Source organism: Pseudophryne corroboree, chromosome 1 (genome assembly GCF_028390025.1).
Source record: "Pseudophryne corroboree isolate aPseCor3 chromosome 1, aPseCor3.hap2, whole genome shotgun sequence".
NCBI lineage: Eukaryota > Metazoa > Chordata > Amphibia > Anura > Myobatrachidae > Pseudophryne > Pseudophryne corroboree.
In genome coordinates, this window is record NC_086444.1 from 1,241,237,553 (window position 1) to 1,241,260,053 (window position 22,501).

The following is a 22,501-nucleotide window of genomic DNA, read 5'->3' on the forward strand; positions in this document are numbered from 1 at the left end:
GCGACGCGCGGCTCCTTATATAGAATCCGAGTCTCGCGAGAATCCGACAGCGTCATGATGACGTTCGGGCGCGCTCGGGTTAACCGAGCAAGGCGGGAAGATCCGAGTCGCTCGGACCCGTGAAAAAAAAGGTGAAGTTCGGGCGGGTTCGGATTCCGAGGAACCGAACCCGCTCATCTCTAGTTATCTTCCTTTGTAGTGCTGACCATTGTATGGGTTTTCTGTTGTATAGTCTTAAAACTGTTCATAAGAGATAATAGAATAAAATTATATGGGTTTTTTTATTGAAGACACAAAATCTGAATCTCTTCTAGCATTAACATTGAGGAATACAGAAGCATCCTGGCATTAAACTTAGCAATTGATGAGATAAACAAGGACCCTGATCTTCTGCCCAATGTTACCCTGGGATATCATGTATATGATACTTGTGGAGATACAAAGAAAACCTTACACTATGTCCTACATATATTATCTGGAGAAACGACGGAGGCTCCTAATTACTCATGTATGGAATATGGGGAAGTAGCTGGATTTATTGGTGATTCTGGTTTCCATACAAGTCATGCGATGGCGCAGTTACTGAGCCTGTACCACTACCCACAGGTAAGTGGCCTCCCAGTATTCTCATTATGCACAGAGAAACACATTGAATGCATGGGCCAGTGTGAGTTAGGGGATTTTGCACTTATCTTTGGCACGTTGAGATACATACAGAGATGATCACAGAAATAGGAAAAGTTAGTGGTTATTATTGTGTAGCAAATGAAAATGTATCCTGCAGACAACAACCATAAAAGTCAGCAGCAGAGTGTCCTCTGACGAAGTCCTTTGTGACGAAACCGGCAAGGGCTGAGCTCAGCGACATGCCTCTGTCTCTGCCTCCTGCTTTCTCTGACCGCCCCAACGTGATCCAGGTATAGCCGCTTCCACATACGGCTGGTCCGAGTGGAGCTGAAAACTATTCAGCAGCTTGTGAGTGATACAGTCTGCTCCCAGAGAGATGCTGGATCATGGGACGAGTTTTGCCTGGATGGTAACATATTATGTCATGTGGTAACCAGCCCAGAGTGTGTGTTTTTCTGGTATGAGTTCTTTCGGATTGGAATTGCATTTTTATATATTGCTTTGTAATAAAACTTTCATGCACTATGGAGCGCCCCCTCTCTCTTTGTGTTTACTAGGATATATATATATATATATATATATATATATATTGTATACACACTAATGATGAAGCTCCATGACACACTTTCCCAGAGCATGGTGTTGGATCTCATGGGGTGATGCTGGACAGATTAATATGATTTTTTTAAATTGTTTGTATTGGGTTGGGTATAAATGTCTGTTGTATGTTATGTATATTTGAACGCTTGTCCCTGATGGTGGGGCTTGTCCCCGAAATGACATATGAATAAAGGACTTATTTTAAACTTACTCTCAAGTGTATGGAGTGACGCCTTACTTCACCTACTACATGGGATTAAACAAAGTTCATGGAGGGCTTTTGTGGAGGTTTATGGAGACACGGGATGAGGATGTGGGATGCCTGGCTGCTCCTCAGTTGACAGGGAGTGAGGAGGAAGCGGTAATGGAGCTGGGAGAGGTTGACTTGATGTCAAGTGATCATCCACCTCCAAAATAAGAATCCTCTAATCTGCTGGATCTGTGGCAAAATTATGAACCCCAGGAAACTACCTGGACAGATGGCAATTTGATGACTACTCAAGAGCCCATCCTAGAGCAGGAAGTCTTGTCTGAGCTGGAGATTGCTTTTGTTGAGGTCTCGGAAACCCAGGATCCTCCTCCTGTTGATGCGATGTACATTCAGAAGTCAATCCCTGATGGGGCATCACAGGTTTGGAAGACCCTGGTTCTGGACATCCAGTAGACATGTGAGACTTTCTCTGATGAATCACAGACAAAGACTGTACCTTTGGTGGTGTCTCGCCCATGTGAGCTAGTCATGGATAAGCTAGTGGCAATAGAGGAGTCTACTTGCAAAGTCATCCAGGAACCTGCTTCTGAAGGAGTTCCACTCATGTATGTGGACGATAAGGTGCAAGATTTCGATCTTGGGGTTGTTGCACCCCGGCATGATCCACCACGAGAGGCTCAAGATCCAATTGCTGAATTGGGACAGTTCATAAAGGACAAACTTAGTAAGGAGCAAGAGCCTGTCTCAGAGGAATTGGTGCAGAGTCCCATTTCTGAGATTGCTCTACCCAGGGAGTGTTCTCTATTTGAGATACGAGAGCTGGAAAACTTGAGGGGAGAGTTCCAAATGCTGGCCCTAAGTAATAGCCAGCTAAAAGAAAGTGAAGGAGATTCCTAAACTACGGAGTCGAATAAGAGACCTGGACAAGAGACTCAAAATGGGTTTTGTGACGGTCATAGAACAGCAGGAGACAGTGACTAGGGTCAAAGATGAGAGATCGGAGGATGAAGCAGTCACGTTAATGAAGGAAAAGTTACCAAAGCTGGAAAGACTGAAGGAAGCACTAAAAGTTCAACAAATGAAAGGACTTTCTGAGACTCTGGACCAGTGCCTCACTCTGAGGGAAAGGGTGGGGACAAAGTTGGACCATGACCTCAGAACAATTAAAGTCAGGGCAGAGACTAGGTGTTACCGGTGCCAAGAGCTGGGCCATAAAAGGTGGAATTGTCCATATAGGCCAAGACCAATGAGTGCCGGGGTGACTACTAGGCCCAGAGTGAACTTAAAAACCTTCCCCAGTCCAGAGTTGGTTAATGTCAGGTGTCACAAACACCAAGAAAAGAATTAAGTGACTTCCTCAGTAGCCAGTAAATCCGAGCTCGATAAGGGAAACATCCCTAAAGGTGGAAAGGTGAAGAGAAGGGGAAGTTTAGTGGGCAACAGGAAGCTGTCCATTAAAATGACCACTTTGGCCACTATGCCAAAGTGGAGGGAAAGGGAAGGTGGCATAGTGGAGTTGTTGCCACCAACCTTTAATGGAAATAGATTCCAAGGCCAGTTAAAAGGGCCTCGGACATGTACTTGGGAGAGGAACTTGGAACCCAGGTGTATGGGCCCAAGTTATGTCCCAAAGTTTTGTCAGCCCAAAATAATTGGCAAAGGTGAAACCTTGCCAATGTCACATGCTGCTTTTCTGAGCTACGAAAAGCTGAGGGAAAGGGTATGTGGCAGGAGAGGTACTTTGCCACCTGTAAGCTACACACAGGGTGGATGGGAAGTGTGGATGGACCGGGTTTCCATCCATTTGGTCCAGACCAGGTCTTCTAGGCTTCTTAGCCCAAGAAGCTGCTTCATCAGCCAGCACCTGGTTGCTGGGTTTAAAGCAGAGTCTCTCCCATGAGTCAGGGCTCCTGAAGGCAATTAGTGTCCAGGTGATAGGTCTGCTAGGGACAGTGGGATCCGGAGGGCTGGGCCACTAGTGTCAGGATGCTGGGACCTGAAAGGGTTCCTTATTTAGGAAGAGGGAGTGAGTCAGGGCCTAACCTCCCTGGTTGTTTATACTAAAGACAGTAATCTTTGTTTTATGTGTCTCTCTGTATTTGAGCTACCTGAATAAAAGGTGTTTGTTCTTTTTGCACAAGCCTGGAGTCTGTTGCTGGTGGAATTTTTGTAGCAGGGCACATTCTAGCAAGACTCCTGTTACAATAGATAGAGAGATAGATATTACTATACATGGTTACACTAATAGGGTATCACACATGCACTTGCATTATTTACTATATTTATTTATAAATGGGCCCAAATTATACAATCACTAATAGCTAGCCAAGCCTCTGTGGTGGATGCAACACTGCTAAGCATAGGCCCCTATCACTACATTCCCCAAGTGGGCCATTCACGCCCCAGTCTGACACTGAAAGAAATTCACTACACGCCTGCTTTCTAACTATCTGACACACATACATTATGCTGTCTTGAGAAATTCCTGTATATCTATGCTGTGATAAAATGGGGAACCAGCAAAGGAATATTTGCCTGTAATGTGCCTGGCTACCCCTGTAATGTGCCCAACTACCCCTGTAATGTGCCTGACTACCCCTGTAATGTGCCTGGCTACCCCTGTAATGAGCCCGACTACCCCAGTAATGTGCCCGACTACCCCTGTAATGTGCCTGGCTACCCCTGTAATGAGCCCGACTACCCCAGTAATGTGCCCGACTACCCCTGTAATGTGCCTGGCTACTTCTGTTTTCCCAGATCAATTATGGAAGCACGGACCCTGTCCTAAGTGATAGACAGTTATATCCAACTTTTTACCGGATTGTCCCAGATGACCGGGACCGTTATGCAGCTATTGTTAAGTGTCTGCTACATTTTGGATGGAACTGGGTTGGAATCATTACACCAGGAGATGGCAGTGGGGACATGGAATTGCAGGAACTGAGTAAAATGATGACTCAATATGGGATCTGCATTGAGCTTATCATTAAAATAACTAATGATGAGAACATGAGTAGAAGGACAATATCTGAGATTGAGAAGCTTACAGCTAGAGTTATAGTGATATGTGGCCTATTCTCTATACATTATATTGAGTTTTTTGATAAATCAGAAAATATTAAAGAAAACATGATACTAATCCTACATGACTCATGGATTAATATTAAATACATGGAAGAAATCATCTTTACATCAGTTAATTGCAGTTTGATGTTTATATTTCCCCCTAAAACTATCCCCAGAATTAGTCATTATATTAACGATGTAAATCCGTCCAGCCGCCCAAACGATCCACTATTGGAAGACATCTGGCTCTTTCACTGTCTTTCACCAAACAAATTAAAAAATGCCTTTTACCAATATGTACATAACTTTTCTGCAGTGAACTGTACTGGCACAAGTCATATTCCTCCAGCATACTATGGAATGATGGACTCAAAGCCTTACTATACATTCACAGCAGTATACGCTCTGGCTCACGCTTTGCACAAAGGGACACGATTTAATAGAACTCAGACATATAGATTCAGACAAATAGTAAGTTATGTGTAATTGCAGTAAAAGCATGAAGACATTTTTGGTGGTGACAGTTAAGATTCTGGAACCATCGCCTGCTCCCAAATCTGCTCGGCTATATTATTTAGTTTGTGACAAGAAAGATAATTTCCTTTAAGCTTAATAGACAGCAGCAAAGAGAGACAACAATAAATTAAACTGTGTAGTAGAGCTAGGAACCATGTATACTGTAGCAACACATCTCCCTGTATCTGCATCTCCTAGCAATATGCACAGGGAAAGTGATTTAGTGTAACCTCTAACATGTTTACATCTCCAGATACAAAGAATTAATTATAAGAACTTGTTTTTCTTTTAATGTTGTGTCTCTTTTTGTTTCATCTGAGGTGCTAGTTATGTAATATTTATTATTTATTAACAGTTTCTTATATAGAGCAGCAAATTCCGTTGCGCTTTACAATTGGAAAAAACAATGATATAACAAAACTGGGTAATAAAAAACAGTCATAGAGGTAGGAAGGCCCTGCTCGCAAGCTTACAATCTATAGGGAAATAGGCATGTATATACAAGGAAAGGTGCTATGTATTTCATAGCTGTCTGCCAGATTGCAAAGGTTCTTGGTGGGCTGTATGATAAGGTCATACAGCAATGATGAACCTGTTCAAGAGGAAGGGAAAGTGAAGAATGAGAAGACATGTGAGGATATGTGTGGATTGTGCAGAGTGGATGCAATTTGATAGGAAGGTTTATGAAAGTTATGTGGGCGGTTCTGGAATTTGATATGCTTGCCTAAATAGGTGAGTTTTCAGGGAACGCTTGAAGGTTTGGAGACTAGAGGAGAGTCTTATTGTGCATGGTAGGGCATTCCACAGAGTGGGTGCAGCCCAATGAAAGTCCTGCAATCGTGAGTGGGAATGAGTAATGAGTGTGGATCAGAGACGCAGGTCTTGTGAAGAGCAACGAGGTTGGGTTGGGAGATATTTTGAGAGAAGCGAAGTGATGTACGTTGGTGTAGTTTGGTTAATGGCCTTGTGTGTGAGTAAAAGTATTTTATATTGAATACGGTAGAATACAGTTAACCAATGGATGGACTGACAAAGTGGATCTGCAGACGATGAACATCTAGCAAGGAAGATTAGCCTCGCCACTGCATTCAGAATAGATTGTAGTGGTGAGATTCTCGTTTTGGGAAGACCAGTTAGGAGACTATTGCAATAATCAATGTGGGAGATAATGAGAGTATGGAGTAGAGTTTTAGCAGTGTCTTGTGTAAGGTATGGTCGTATTTTGGATATGTTTTTAAGATGCATGTAACATGATCTTGAGACAGATTGAATGTGGGGAACAAAGGACAGATCAGAGTCAAGGATGACACCTAGGCAGCGAGCTTGTGGGGTAGGGTAGATAGTTAAGTTTTCAACAGTGATAGAGATATCAGGTTGGTACCTAATATTGGCCGGTGGAAATATAATTATATCTGTCTTCGAAATATTAAGTTTGAGGTGGCGAGATGTCATCCAGGATGAAATGGCAGAAATGCATTCAGTGACACGGCCCAGTATAGATAGGGACAAGTCAGGGGAGGATAGGTAGATTTGATTATCATCTGTGTACAGATGATACTGAAATCAAAAAGAGCTGATTAGTTTACCAAGAGATGAGGTATAGATAAAGAAAAGCAGAGGACCCAAGACTGAGCCATGCGGTACTCCAGAGACAGAGCTTTACTTATTTGTGAGGGTAAAGGATCAAGAGGAGAGGTAGTAGAGAAGCAGGATGAGAAGAGTGATGATACTTCATGTTCATTACTTGGCTTTTATGAAACAGTAAGCGCAAACCTAGATCAGGGTAAAGACATGGATGTAATCTTTTTAGACTTTGCCAAAGCGTTCGATACTGTACCACACATGAGACTTATATACAAGCTACAAGAATCAGGGCTAGGAAGCACAATATGCACTTGGGTCAAAAACTGGTTAGATAATGGGAAGCAGCGCGTTGTGGTTAATGGATCTTTTTAAACTTGGACTGAAGTGCTAAGTGGTGTGCCGCAAGGCTCAGTATTAGGACCGCTATTGTTCAATATTTTCATTAACGACCTAACAGAAGGTCTAGAGAGCATGGTGTCAATTTTTGCAGATGATGATACCAAATTGTGTAAGGCTATAAATACAGAGGAGGATGCCGAGTCTCTTCAGAACGACTTAGTTAAATTAGAAGCATGGGCAGCCAAATGGAGAATGCGCTTCAACACAGACAAGTGTAAGGTAATGCACTGTGGTAACAAGAACAAAAATTACACCTACCTACTAAATGGGGTAAAATTAGGGGATTCTGTACTGGAAAAGGACTTAGGTGTCCTCATAGATAGCAAGCTAAGCAGTAGTACCCAAAGTAGGACTGCAGCAAAGAAGGCTAATAAGATATTAGCATGCATAAAACGGGGTATTGATGCTAGGGACGAGAGTATTATACTCCCTTTATATAAATCACTAGTGAGGCCACACCTTGAATACTGTGTACAGTTCTGGGCACCATACTACAAAAAGGATATCCTGGAGCTTGAAAAGGTACAGAGGAGGGCGACCAAACTAATTAAGGGCATGGAGACGATGGAATACAAGGAAAGGCTTGAAAGACTAGGCATGTTTACATTGGAAAAGCGGAGACTAAGAGGGGATATGATCAACATCTACAAATATATAAGGGGACAATACACAGAGCTTGCGCGGGACCTGTTTTTGGTTAGATCAACACAGAGGACTCGTGGACACTCGCTCAGGTTAGAGGAAAGGAGATTCCGCACAATACGGTGTAAAGGCTTTTTCACGGTAAGGACAATACGTGTTTGGAATTCCCTGCCCGAGGGAGTTGTAATGGCGGAATCTGTCAACACCTTTAAGAATGGGTTAGATAAATTCCTATTGGATAAGGATATCCAGGGGTATGGTGCATAGTCATGCATTATAGTTACTATAAATAGGGATAAAATGCAATGGCTGACAGCAGCATCAGTCAGAAATTTTAGTCAAATCATCATGCATAGGACACCACAAATAGGTTGAACTCGATGGACAATTGTCTTTTTTCAACCTCAGATACTATGTATTTGTGGGATCAAATGAAGAGAGAATGCCAGAGGGTTCAGGTAAAGAACAGAGCAGGTCACTGGCTGCCGAAGAGCATACCATTTCATCTCGGATCTTATCAATCTTCTCCTTGAAGTAGGAAGCAAGATCCTGTGCCTTGATAGTGGCTGGTGGGGTAGGTGAGGGAGGATTCAGAAGTGACTTAAATGTATTAAAGAGTCGTTTTGGGTAAGAGGCTTGAGCAGAGATAAGAGTTTGGAAATATGTTTGTTTGGTAGTGTCCAGGGCATTTTTATAAGAGTGGTTGACAGTCTTATATGTGAGGAAGTCACTTGAAATACGAGATTTACACCACTGACGTTCAAGATTTTGCATGAGTTTTTGTAGTTTTCTTATTAATTTGGAGTGCCATGGTTGACATCTAGGCCTACGTAGAGTGTGATGGGTAGCTGGAGCCACTTCATAATGGGCTCGTTCTAGAGTCTCGTTCAGGTTTGATACAGCCATCTCAGGAGAGGTAAATGCAGAAATATGTAAAAGCAGTTGTTGGAGTGAAGTGGAAAGTTCTTGAATATTAATTCTGTTAATATTTCTGCGGGTTTGAGTAGGATTGGAGGACTTCAGCAACACAGAGTTTGAATTAATGAAGGAGAGCATGCAGGTGACAAGGTTGTGATCTGAGAGTGGGAAAGGAGTGTTAGTGAGTTCAGAGATGGAGCATAGTCTGGTGAATACTAGATCAAGGCAGTGGCCCTCCTGATGAGTAGAGGAGTCAGCCCATTGGGAGAGGTCAAGAGAGGAGGTTAGAGAGAGTAGTTTGGAGGCATGAGCAGCAGATTTTGGACAATCAGTAGCAATATTGAAATCACCCATGATAATGGTGGAGATTTCAGAGAATAGGAAGTGAGGGAGCCAGGTAGAAAAATCTTCCAGAAATTGTTTGGGATGCCCAGGTGGGCGGTAGGTAGCTGCAACACGCAGAGAGAAAGGAGAGTAAACCCTAATGGAATGTACTTCAAATGATGTAAATGTGAGTGATGGAACCTGTGGTAGAACAGTGTTTGCAAAAGATTGGGAAAGTAAAAGTCCAACTCCTCCTCCTTTATGGTTACCAGGCCTGGAGGTGTGTGTAAAGTGGAGACCACTATGTGCCAGTGCTGTAGGGGAGGCTGTGTCAGATTGTGTGAGCCAGGTTTCTGTTATATCCAGCAGATTAAAGTTGTTAGATATCAAGAGATCATGGGTGGATGTTAATTTGTTACAAACAGAGCGTGCATTCCATAAGGCACATTTTAGTGATCTGGAGGGTGATGGAAGATATGTGATGTTTATGAGGTTAGCTGGATTTCTATGTTGCTGTGAATCAGGTGAATATGAGCGATGCAAGTGGCTGGGTCCTGGATTTGGTGAAATGTCACCAGCTATCAGAAGCAGAAGAGAGAGATACATGTGGGTGTCAGAGGTTTGTGAAAGTTTTTTATGGTGAGAGGTTGTAGTTGTTATTGTAAATGAGAATAGGGAAGTAAAAAGCTCATGAGTGCTAATAAGAGGGGAGTGTAGAATTGAGGGGGCAACATGTACAGAGGGCTGAGTTGCTGGGAGACTGAATGATGCAATGGTATTTATGAATACTCCATGAAGAGCAATGCAGAAAATTAATTTTTGGTACATAGTTTGTTTGAAATTAAACCAGAATTATCTAGGCTGAGAGTGTAAGGTTTCACTTGTTAGAGTTAAAAGTTCAGGTGCCTATTTATTGGTGCTGTTCCGCTGCATGTTATCTGAGCATGATAGAGCAAAGTGACAAACGGGTATGTACAATCACATGCAAATCACAGTGTAATGGGTTTTTTACAATATTTATTATATTATATAATAGTTATGTAATATGACACAATACTGTATTCAGGAAGGAGACTTTTGTCAGTTTCCTCATCCCTGGTCAAAGGCGAGAGACATTACAGAGTCCAAAACTGCCACAGTCATCAATTCTGCATTTACAATGAGGTCGCCCATTAAACTGAACAAAATGTGATCCCTTACAACAAACCCTAACGCACCACAAGGTTATATACACTATAATATACAGTTTATTAATTATTGTTTTATACAGTATATTTACATTACTTTCATAGTGGCGCTATATGAGAAATCTTCACTACACAGACCCCAATGGAGAAGAGATGATTTTTAATGAGAGAGGACATCTCCCCTCTAAGTGGTTTTTAGCAAACTGTGTCATTTACAAAACAGAAACTACAAATGAATTTTTCATGACATCTGTGTCCACCTTTGAAGGCTCAAAGGAAGATGACCTAGTTTTTCATATTGCCCAAGCAAAAATCACATGGAAAAAAGGCATGGTAAGTGGTTGTCAATTATTATTATTATTATTATTATTATTAATAGTAGTAGTAGTAGTAGTAGTAGCAGCAGCAGTAAGAGCAGTAGCAGTAGTAGGTAATAGGTTGTTGTATAGGTAGTAGTAGTAGTAGTATTATAGGAGGCGGTGGTGGTGGTAGTAGTAGTAGTAGTAGTAGTAGTAGTAGTAGTAATGGTGACAGTGTAATAGTAGTAGTAATATAGGTAGTAGTATACGTGGTAGTAGTAGTTGTAGTAGTAATAGCAGTAGTAGTAATGGTAGCAGTGTAGTAGTAGTAGTAGTAGTAGTAGTAGTAGCGGCGGCAGTATATGTAGTAGTAGTATAATTCATAGTAATAGTAGTATAGGTAGTAGTAGTAGCAATAGTAGTAGTAGCAGCAGCAGCAGCAGTAGTAGTAGTACTAGTAGTAGTATAGGTAGTAGTATCTGTAGTAACAGTAGTAGAATTAGTAGTAGTAGTAGTAGTAATGGTGACAGTGTAATAGTAGTAGTAATATAGGTAGTAGTATACGTGGTAGTAGTAGTTGTAGTAGTAATAGCAGTAGTAGTAATGGTAGCAGTGTAGTAGTAGTAGTAGTAGTAGTAGTAGTAGTAGTAGTAGCAGCAGCAGTAAGAGCAGTAGCAGTAGTAGGTAATAGGTTGTTGTATAGGTAGTAGTAGTAGTAGTAGTATTATAGGAGGCGGTGGTGGTAGTAGTAGTAGTAGTAGTAGTAGTAGTAGTAGTAATGGTGACAGTGTAATAGTAGTAGTAATATAGGTAGTAGTATACGTGGTAGTAGTAGTTGAAGTAGTAATAGCAGTAGTAGTAATGGTAGCAGTGTAGTAGTAGTAGTAGTAGTAGTAGTAGTAGCGGCGGCAGTATATGTAGTAGTAGTATAATTCATAGTAATAGTAGTATAGGTAGTAGTAGTAGCAATAGTAGTAGCAGCAGCAGTAGTAGTAGTACTAGTAGTAGTATAGGTAGTAGTATCTGTAGTAGCAGTAGTAGAATTAGTAGTAGTAGTAGTAGTAATGGTGACAGTGTAATAGTAGTAGTAATATAGGTAGTAGTATATGTGGTAGTAGTAGTTGTAGTAGTCATAGCAGTAGTAGTAATGGTAGCAGTGTAGTAGTAGTAGTAGTAGTAATGGTGACAGTGTAATAGTAGTAGTAATATAGGTAGTAGTATACGTGGTAGTAGTAGTTGTAGTAGTAATAGCAGTAGTAGTAATGGTAGCAGTGTAGTAGTAGTAGTAGTAGTAGTAGTAGTAGTAGTAGTAGTAGTAGCAGCAGCAGTAAGAGCAGTAGCAGTAGTAGGTAATAGGTTGTTGTATAGGTAGTAGTAGTAGTAGTAGTATTATAGGAGGCGGTGGTGGTAGTAGTAGTAGTAGTAGTAGTAGTAGTAGTAGTAATGGTGACAGTGTAATAGTAGTAGTAATATAGGTAGTAGTATACGTGGTAGTAGTAGTTGAAGTAGTAATAGCAGTAGTAGTAATGGTAGCAGTGTAGTAGTAGTAGTAGTAGTAGTAGTAGTAGCGGCGGCAGTATATGTAGTAGTAGTATAATTCATAGTAATAGTAGTATAGGTAGTAGTAGTAGCAATAGTAGTAGCAGCAGCAGTAGTAGTAGTACTAGTAGTAGTATAGGTAGTAGTATCTGTAGTAGCAGTAGTAGAATTAGTAGTAGTAGTAGTAGTAATGGTGACAGTGTAATAGTAGTAGTAATATAGGTAGTAGTATATGTGGTAGTAGTAGTTGTAGTAGTCATAGCAGTAGTAGTAATGGTAGCAGTGTAGTAGTAGTAGTAGTAGTAATGGTGACAGTGTAATAGTAGTAGTAATATAGGTAGTAGTATATGTGGTAGTAGTAGTTGTAGTAGTCATAGCAGTAGTAGTAATGGTAGCAGTGTAGTAGTAGTAGTAGTAGTAGTAGTAGTAGTAGTAGTAGTAGCAGCAGCAGTAAGAGCAGTAGCAGTAGTAGGTAATAGGTTGTTGTATAGGTAGTAGTAGTAGTAGTAGTATTATAGGAGGCGGTGGTGGTAGTAGTAGTAGTAGTAGTAGTAGTAGTAGTAGTAGTAGTAATGGTGACAGTGTAATAGTAGTAGTAATATAGGTAGTAGTATACGTGGTAGTAGTAGTTGAAGTAGTAATAGCAGTAGTAGTAATGGTAGCAGTGTAGTAGTAGTAGTAGTAGTAGTAGTAGTAGCGGCGGCAGTATATGTAGTAGTAGTATAATTCATAGTAATAGTAGTATAGGTAGTAGTAGTAGCAATAGTAGTAGCAGCAGCAGTAGTAGTAGTACTAGTAGTAGTATAGGTAGTAGTATCTGTAGTAGCAGTAGTAGAATTAGTAGTAGTAGTAGTAGTAATGGTGACAGTGTAATAGTAGTAGTAATATAGGTAGTAGTATATGTGGTAGTAGTAGTTGTAGTAGTCATAGCAGTAGTAGTAATGGTAGCAGTGTAGTAGTAGTAGTAGTAGTAATGGTGACAGTGTAATAGTAGTAGTAATATAGGTAGTAGTATACGTGGTAGTAGTAGTTGTAGTAGTCATAGCAGTAGTAGTAATGGTAGCAGTGTAGTAGTAGTAGTAGCGGCAGTATATGTAGTAGTAGTATAATTCATAGTAATAGTAGTATAGGTGGTAGTAGTAGTAGTAGTAGCAGCAATAGTAGTAGTATTTGTAGTAGTATAGGTAGTAGTATCTGTAGTAGCAGTAGCAGTAGTAGAATTAGTAGTAGTAGTAGTAACGGTAGAAGTAGTAGCAGTAGTAGTAGAAATAGTATGCTTTATTTATATTGCACCACAAAGTTTATGAAGCATCTAACAATTTGCATAAACAAATGAGCAAGTCAGAACAGACAGGGGTGACACAGATGGCATAGACAGTGAGCGTGGAACAGTGGGTTAGGATGACAGGTCGCTGGGGTTGATGAATAAGTGGGTCTTGAGAAACCATTTTGTAGATAGAGAGTTCCAGAGATAGGGAGCAGTACATGCAACATTTTGGAGTTGGGATTGGGAGTAAGTAACTAGTAGGCAGGAGAGCCAGCATGTATTTGTCGAGAAAAGAGGGCAGGTGGGAATTTAAAGGGAGATAAAGTCAGAGATTTAAATTGGATGGCTTTGTAAGTAAGTGTGAGAATCTTAAATTAGATTAGGAATGGAAAGTGGAGCCAGTAAAGTGCTTGTAAGAGTGAGGAGGTGGACATAGTATGTTTGGAGAGGAAGATGAGCTGGGCAGCAGCAATGAGGATAGTTTGGAGTGGAGAGAGGTGGGAGACAGGGAGGCAAGATTGGAGGACATTACTGTAGTCCAATTGGGAGATGACCAGTGAATGTATAAGGGTCTGATTAACTTCTATGTCTATATCATCTAGAGAAACACATACAGTAGATGGCATTCTCTGAAATGGTCCATAACCTCAACATCACTGATAGTCTGATTCACTTGGCAGCAGATTTCAGTGCCTCAATCAATTATTTTCTGGATGTAAATATGTTCAAGTAGGGGACTCGATTGGCCTACACTCTCTATCATAAACACAAGTATAGGAACATGCTGCTTCACAATGCTTGCCATCATCCAGATACACTTTAGAGCAACCTACAGTACCAGTGTCATAGTTCCTAGAGTACTGAGGATTATCTCTGAAGTTGTTCTAACAGAGGTGCAATTGGAAGAAGTGAAATCACCCTTCCAGGAGTAGGGCTATAAGACTTACACAATAAACAATTGCCTCACCACATGCACAAAGCGACAAGATGATCCAGGGTGTCACTAACTTTAGAGTTGCACAAAAATTGATTCAGAAGAATTGGAAACTACTGGACACTGATCAGAATTTTAAATATATGGGTAATATCAGGCAAATACTTTACATATCCACACAGTGGATGGAAAATCTACATTAAACACCACCTGTCGTGCCAGACGGACCGCATGGTCTATGTCAGTGGTTCTCAAACTCGGTCCTCAGGACCCCACACAGTGCATGTTTTGCAGGTAACTCAGCAAGTGCACAGGTGTATTAATTACTCACTGACACATTTTAAAAGATCCACAGGTGGAGCTAATTATTTCACTTGCAATCTGTGAGGAGACCTGCAAAACATGCACTGTGTGGGGTCCTGAGGACCGAGTTTGAGAACCTGTGGTCTATGTTATCAAATGCCTACGTGGGCTAATGTACATTGGGAAAATGTCATGCACCTTCTGTGAATGGATGACACACCATAGATCATCAGGTTGAAATTCACAGATAACAAGTCGGACAAACCTGTAGCGACACTTTTCCTTAAAGTAGGCCATTCATTTTCAACTGTCCGCTATATTTTGATTGATTTCCCCTCTCCTAAGAAAAGTGACAGAATGGGGATTATTGACAGGGTGTAGTGCAGGTGAGACTGTGTATATGCCACATATACCCCTTATTGACAGAGTGTAGTGCAGGTGAGACTGTGTATATGCCACATATACCCCTTATTGACAGGGGGTGGTGCAGGTGAGACTGTGTATATGCCACATATACCCCTTATTGTCAGGGTGTGGTGCAGGTGAGACTGTATATGCCACATATACCTCTTATTGACAGGGTGTGGTGCAGGTGAGACTGTGTATATGCCACATATACCCCTTATTGACAGGGTGTGGTGCAGGTGAGACTGTGTATATGCCACATATACCCCTTATTGTCAGGGTGTGGTGCAGGTGAGACTGTATATGCCACATATACCTCTTATTGACAGGGTGTGGTGCAGGTGAGACTGTGTATATACCACACATACCCCTTATTGACAGGGTGTTGTGCAGCTGAGTCTGTGTATATGCCACATATACCCCTTATTCCCTACAATTTTCCTTTTCATTTCAAGCACCTGCAATTTTCTGTAAGCATCTGCTTCACTATTTTTGTGTTAATCTCAGAAGAAAAAACTGCAAACACGGGCCCTCATTCCGAGTTGGTCGCAAAGAGTCTTCGCAACGCAAATGTACGAAAAGTAAGTATCTGCGCATGCGCAAATGCGTGATTACGCATGCGCGAGTACATACGTACGACAACTGTGCAAAATTACTCAGAAAAAAAAAAGCCGTAACTGGCAAACGAAAACGAGGAGTGGCGTGGGCGTGGTGGAGGCGAGACTTCGCAATGCTCCGACATGGGCGTGAAAGTGTGCGTACAGTGTGGGAGTATGCAACTCGCAATGGGCGTGTTTTTCGCAAATAAACATTGTCGCTGTTAAAACTAACATAGGAAACCGTAGCAGCCTTCACGCATCAGCCGAGTAGGTCTGCAGTTACTCTACATTTGCGAAGTACTGTTACAAGTGTGTATGCAGTAATTAGCAGTTAATTGGAGAGCACATTCATCTGATGTCCAATTACTTGTTAATTAATGCGTAGATGAAAGTTACCAACCAGCAATTGTCTGAACCCACATTACATGTTTATTCTACTCACATATAAATCTCACACACTGCCAAATAAGGGTTTTATTTGTGTTCAAGTTGGTGTGTAAGCATTTGTTAAACTTGTTTTAATGTGTGTAAGACTAACAAATACAAACAAGTGTAATTTTTTGGAAAATAATTTGAAATCTGAAACATTTTTAAAAAATAAACCGACACCCACATAATGCAGCATACACTTTAATTTAGTTTGAAAAGTAACATTAATATTTGTTTCTAATATCTGACAATGTTTTAAATGATGTCCTGTTGACCATAGATAATTCTTAAAAGTGTCGTGTCTGTTTACTTAATATGGACATTAAAGTGTGGTGCAAAGCATACCTGTATTTTTTGGTCGATGCATTTTTTTTGGAGAAATTGCAAATTGGTCTACAAGTGTCTATATGCAGACCTAATCTTTCTGGCACTAAGATTTACCTAATGCATTACCTTGAAGAAACTGCACAATTTTTTAATTTATATTTTTTATTACTGTAGTAATATTTCACAACATTAAAACAACATGGCTACACGTGAGTCTCACAGGCAGAGATGGACCAAGCAGCAAGCAGATGGCACTGTCAAAAAATATATAGCAGAACTCAGTACTCTGCAAAATTCTGCTTCTGACAAAAGTATATTTTTTAAGCATAAAAAAAACATATTACACACCCTGCCACACAAAAATTTGGACCCAACTGAGAAAGAATTAGGATCCACCACACAAACACAACAATACATAGCACACTAGTAAGAGGAAGATGGCTCAGGTGTTTATACAAATAAACTCACAGGCTACAATACCTCCAAACAGAAAGAATACATTTCACTAAGAGGGAGTTAGCCATTCTGGCCACACAAGCCAACTCCAAAATAACATAGAGGCAACATCAAAAACATGGGTGCTGCCCATCTGGAGAGACATCACTTTCTTTTTTTTCTCCCCGCCTGAGGCTGTTCTTCTTGGCAAGGTCTGCGGAGCGACCTTCGTTGGGCCTGCCCAGTGGGCTGTTCTTCCTGGGCAGGGGCAGGGGAGGGAGCCGATGTGGGTGGCTCTCTGCCACTGTGGGCAAGGGAGACAGCGATGGCCTGGAGCCCTTGCAAGATGTTATTTGCAAGGCTTTGGAATGAGGAGGCAAGTTGTTCTTGGCCCTGCCTGATCTCTGCCAGACCTTGGCAGAGTTGAGCAACACCTTGCTCAACACAGGTTCGGTGCTCAGTGAGCCGGACAGCTATCTGGCTTACCTCCCGGATGACCCCGTCTTGAAACGTATTTAGGCTCTCACCATACCTAGCGATTTCAAGCAGGATCTCCGGGATAGCAGAGGGTTGGGTGGGGGGGGCCAGTAGGAACCTGCAGAGGTGGGATTTGTTGGCCCACACTGCCAGACCCACTTGGTCCCTCCACCTCAGCCTCAACCACATAACCCTCCTGTGACTCAAACTGATCACCCCCCTGTGCTGTGTTTTGTGGCAAGCAAATAGAAGAATGTGTGGGGAAAAAGTTGGATACAAAATTAGTTTTTTATTATAAATACAGTTAAAATTGCAGACAAATACATGTGTAAACTTACCTTCCAAGTCATGTCCCGTCAGGATCTCAGGCAGGTCCGTGTCCATATGAGACACCCCTTGGCCCTCCTCATAACTGACACAGTCCATCGCCATCTCCTCCAAGTCAGTAAACTCCACAGCGACAGGTGGTCCTCCACCTGTAGCCCTTGAGGCATTCCACTCCGCAGACCTCTTTGCCTTCAGGCGGGATTTGAAGTCGGCCCACCTACATATGTATTGTGAAAGAGGGACAAAGTAGACTCTTATTATTTGTCTACGCAAATATATAGGACACGTGTTCTGCTTGTGTTTGCTAGACATAACATCACATGTCACTACATTTTTTAGTCAACTTAGCACAGAAAAAGGACTGGCAAGATGCACTTACCGTCGTCTCACTTCCTGCGATGTTCTGACGACAGAGCCAACTTCATTCACAGATTTTGTGATGTCTCTCCAGATGCGATCTTTTGAAGCAGCCCCCATGTTTTTTGGGCCTCTATGTATTTTGGACATGGCCTGCGTGACCAAGATACGCAACTCCCTCTTAGTGAATGCAGGCTGTCTTTTCTTCCGTCTGGAGGTAGCCTGTGAGGTTTCTTCTTGTTGGTCAACACCATCTTCCTCCTCACTAGCTGCTTCTGTCTGTTGTGTTTATGTGGCTAAAGCCAATTCTCCCTCAGTTTGGTCACTATGTGTGTGTGGCAGGGTATCCACACTCAATTGTTGGGGTTCAGAAGCAGACATTTGCAGAGTACTAGGTCCTGCCTCTTGAACATCCGCAGAGGCGTATTCCAACATGCGCCTTTGGCAATCTAGGCGTTTTTGCGCCAATGCCATCTGCTGCTCTGCAATGCGGTCCATCTCGGCTGCTATTTCCTCACGAGAAGCCATGTTTGCGATGACGTGGTTACGCCGAGGTGTGTGCTTATTTATACCTACGTGCGTCGCGTTAATTCACACAGGTGTACAGTATGTTAATCTGGTTAATGATTGCACTGCTTATTTAAGGGCCTACTTTGCACGCTGTGAGTGTAGGTAGTTTGGAGTTCGTCTTTCACTGTGGAGTTTGTTGGCCTGTGCGTGAAGGTGCTATTGGAATTTTCAGAGTGAGTAATTGTCAAGCATACATTTGTCCTTTTTTTCGCGTTTAGAATATAGACAGTGTTGCATTTTGAAAGCGAATTTACGTTTGTGAGGATTCTGGAATTCGTCTTGTTCCTTTTTTAAACAAAAGTTTTTTTTTTATGTTGATTGTTTGTTATTCTTTTTAACACATATATATTGTGCTAGTCCATTTTTGACAATAAACCTGTGCTTCAGTGCTTTTACTGTCATTTTTGGTCTCTTGTAGGAGAATTTTTTTGGGTGACGTAACCCTATTATATTATTTACAATTAGTGTGCTATATAAAACCAATTTGTCGTTTATTTCTTTTAGATCAGGTAAGTTCCCTTGGCCTGTGTTGGTGCCTGTTTGTGTTAATGGTCTGTATGTTGTTTTTTACTGTCATTTTTGGTCTCTTGTAGGAGAATTTGTTGGGGTGACGTAACCCTATTATATTATTTACAATTAGTGTGCTATATAACACCAATTTGTCGTTTCTTTCTTTTGGATCAGGTAAGTTCCATTGGCCTGTGTTGGTGCCTGTTTGTGTTTGTTCAAAGTGTTAAGATTATGTTTGTTTTCCATCTTGATAATAAATGTTATGTTTTTTACCAGGATTGATCAGCAAAGTAGTGCTGTTCTTGCCTGGACTAGCTACTAAAGGGCTAACTTTTTGTGTGTTTTATTAAAATATTTTAAAACAATTAGTCATATTTTTTTAGTAGGTGTTTGTGATGTGTTTGATGCTCTGAGTGTTTAATTGTTAATTTTTTGTGAAATTACAATTTGACATATGTAGCTTTCAAACAAAAATTAATTTATTATTTCTTTTTTGTGTTAATTTTAATTTTGTTCCTGAATTGAACCCAGAAAATATGTCTTACGCTCCTGCAGTAAGTTGACACCCACTTTTTTTTAAAATTTATTGGTTGTATATTTTTTGTACTTAGTTTTTGTCTTATTCAACATATCTGTTTTTTTTTTTTATAAGTGTGTGATGTCAATATTTATCGCAGCCGAAGCCCTACCTCCCCAACCCACGCCAGCACTCCCACCCCAACCGCCAGCCCCACAACCACAACCGGCTCCTCATCAACCAAGGCAACGGAGGCGTGCTAGGCCACCAATTTTCCGACCCCGTGTCCTACTTTTTGGGATGCCAGATGATGTGGTTGTGCGTAGATACAGGCTGCCACCACATCTAATCCTAGACACTCTCTCCATAATAGAGAGTGATCTGGAGTCTTCAATTCGGTATCCTACAGCAATACCACCATTGACACAATTCCTTGCTGTGTTACATTTTTTGGCTTCAGGGTCTTATCAGCATGTGGTAGGAGACCTGGTTGGCATGTCGCAGGGCCAGTTCAGTAAGGTCCTGCGGCGTGTCTGCCAGGCTTTCCTAAAGCGTGTGAAGCAATTTATTGCTATGCCTTTGGATGTTGGTGCCCTAGATGTGGTGAAGCGGCAATTTGAGGAAGGTGGTAGTCGCTTCCCACATGTTATTGGGGTTGTGTATTGGCACACATGTAGCTATTCAGCCACCAAGACATAATAAAGAAATTTTTCGAAACAGGAAACTGTTTCATTCTCTGAATGTAATGGTTGTTTGTGGGCCATCCCTCCAGATCCTTTCCCTGAATGCAAAGTTTACTGGAAGCTCCCATGATGCATATGTCATTAGACAATCAGGGATATGGCACAGATTAAGATCAAGTCAACGAGCAGACATGTGGTTATTGGGTGAGTTGGTCCACATTTGTCTGGCAAAACGAATTTTTTTTGCCAAAATATACTCTTTCTAATGTTGGTTTTTCATCAAACAGGAGACTGTGGATATCCTTGCACCCCCTGGCTCATGACTCCTTACCGTAATCCCAGGCCAGGACCACAGACGGCATTTAACTCCGCGCTTACTGCCACTAGGCAGCTGGTGGAGCGCACAATTGGGGTCCTTAAAGGGCGGTTTCGTGTGCTCCACCGCACTGGTGGCGACATCATGTATTCGCCGGAGATGGCAAGTAAAATAGTGGTCCTGTGCGCTATACTACACAATATCACGGTAAGGAGTAGCGTAGAGCTTCCTCAGACAGAGGAATTGCCTGATGAGGAGCCAGGGGTTGTTCGACACTTCGGTGGGGGGAGTGTTACACGGAGGGGGAGCCAAGTCAGGGCAAGCATTGTTGCGGAATATTTCAGGTATAGTGTTTTTAAATTACCTTTTTCTACAAAATTAAAAGCACAGTATGCTTATGTATTATTTCTAATGTTGAAATTTTCTTTGATATTGTAAGGTCATTGTGTAATGCTTTTGGTGTGTTGGAATGTGTAATATTTATTATACTAAAAATCCGTTAACACGTTAAGCTTTCAATTTTTGGCTAGAAATAATAAAGCTGTGATGTTGCTAAATAGTGTCCTTATTTGTTTTCTATCCTAAAATCCTGATTTTTTTCTACAAACACACAAACAAATGAAACTGAATGTTGCCCACTTTGTGACTGTCCAGCTGAATGAGCACACAAACTGTGGTGAGTACACAGATATGTTTTGAATTTAGGTCAAAACTGTGTGTCTCTGTGTCTGTGTTTGTGTTGTTGTTTTTTTTGTTTTTATGTTAAAAATTTGCTTCTGTGAATGCGTATTTCCGCTCGTGCGAAATAACACTCTGCTCTTCACAGCATTGCAAAGATCAATAAAGTTATTAGAAATGACAACATAGATTTTGGACCAATCACATGCTAACAGACACTATAAATATATGCCCAAATAAGGAAAACGCCATTGCCATGATGCGTGCGGCACCTTTCACTAGGCGGGAGCTCCGCGTCCTGGTTGCGGTGATGGACCGCCGCGTAGGCCGCGTTGGGCGCTTCATCCCAAATCGGGTTAAGCGCGAGGCCTACGCGGAGGTCCGCCGCCTGCTGCGGACTCGCGTCCGCAGCAGGCGGACAATCATCCAACTGGAGAGGAGGTGGAGTGATCTCCGCAGGAGGACTCCAGAGCTGTTGGCGGAGATCCGCCAGCAAATACGGGCAATGCATGCACGCAGTAAGTTACATTACATAAGATTATTAGCATAAATTGTGCAAATTTACACTAAGTGGTAGGCTAATTGCAACACTGAGTGACCATTTTTTAAAAATAGGCCAGTGTGTGTGGTTAGGGCAAACAGTACTGACTGTAGCAAAGTGTCAACAAACAAGTGCATGTTTTCCAGAATTAATAACCAGGCAGGAAACTGTACCCAAAAACTTGATCAGTGCTGTCTATATAATAAGGTGCCTTGAATAGTGATCTGGTGATGTTGCCTAGACCAATCAATATGACTCAATGGAATAGATTAAGGAATAAGTTTCAAAATAATAGTTTGGACTCATTTTGTTTGCTGTGGGCAACATGAAGAGTATTTTAAAACGTGTTTTTTACACTAAAAAAACCCACTGTATTTTACATGGAACAGAACAGTGAAATTTCAAATTGTTTAGTATGTAATTTAACATGCTAAGTAAATTTTTCAAAAAATATCATTATAGGACGACAACAACGGCAGACCTCTCAGCCCCCTTCCCCTTCCCAGTCCCCCTCCCCTTCTCACTCCCCCTCCCCTTCCCAGTCCCCCTCCCCTTCCCAGTCCCCCTCCCCTTCCCAGTCCCCCTCAGCTTCCCAGTCCCCCTCAGCTTCCCAGTCCCCCTCAGCTTCCCAGTCCCCCTCAGCTTCACAGTCCCCCTCAGCTTCCAAGGCACCATCAGCTTCCCAGGCCCACTCCACTTTCCACTCCCCTTCTCAGCCCACCTCTCCATCTCTTTCTGTGACCCCTTCTCCTCCTTCCCATACCCCTTCTCCTTCAACTTCCAACTCTCCTTCTCAGCCCCCCTCACCCTCTATTGGCTTAACTTTCTCTCCGCCCCCCTCGCCCTTTCAATCAGACCCACCCTCTGAAATTACCTCCCCAATCCAGCCTCCTTCCCCCATCCAGCCTCCTTCC

The 22,501-nt window shown here is 41.8% G+C and overlaps 1 long non-coding RNA gene across 1 annotated transcript; it reads left to right on the forward strand.

Moving 5' to 3' along the window:
• Positions 1-20,586: 20,586 nt before the first annotated feature.
• LOC135031679 (uncharacterized) lies at positions 20,587-22,163 on the forward strand. Its single transcript, XR_010227375.1, has 3 exons — positions 20,587-20,712; positions 21,023-21,044; positions 22,050-22,163. It is a non-coding gene; the product is annotated as an uncharacterized LOC135031679 (long non-coding RNA).
• Positions 22,164-22,501: the final 338 nt, after the last annotated feature.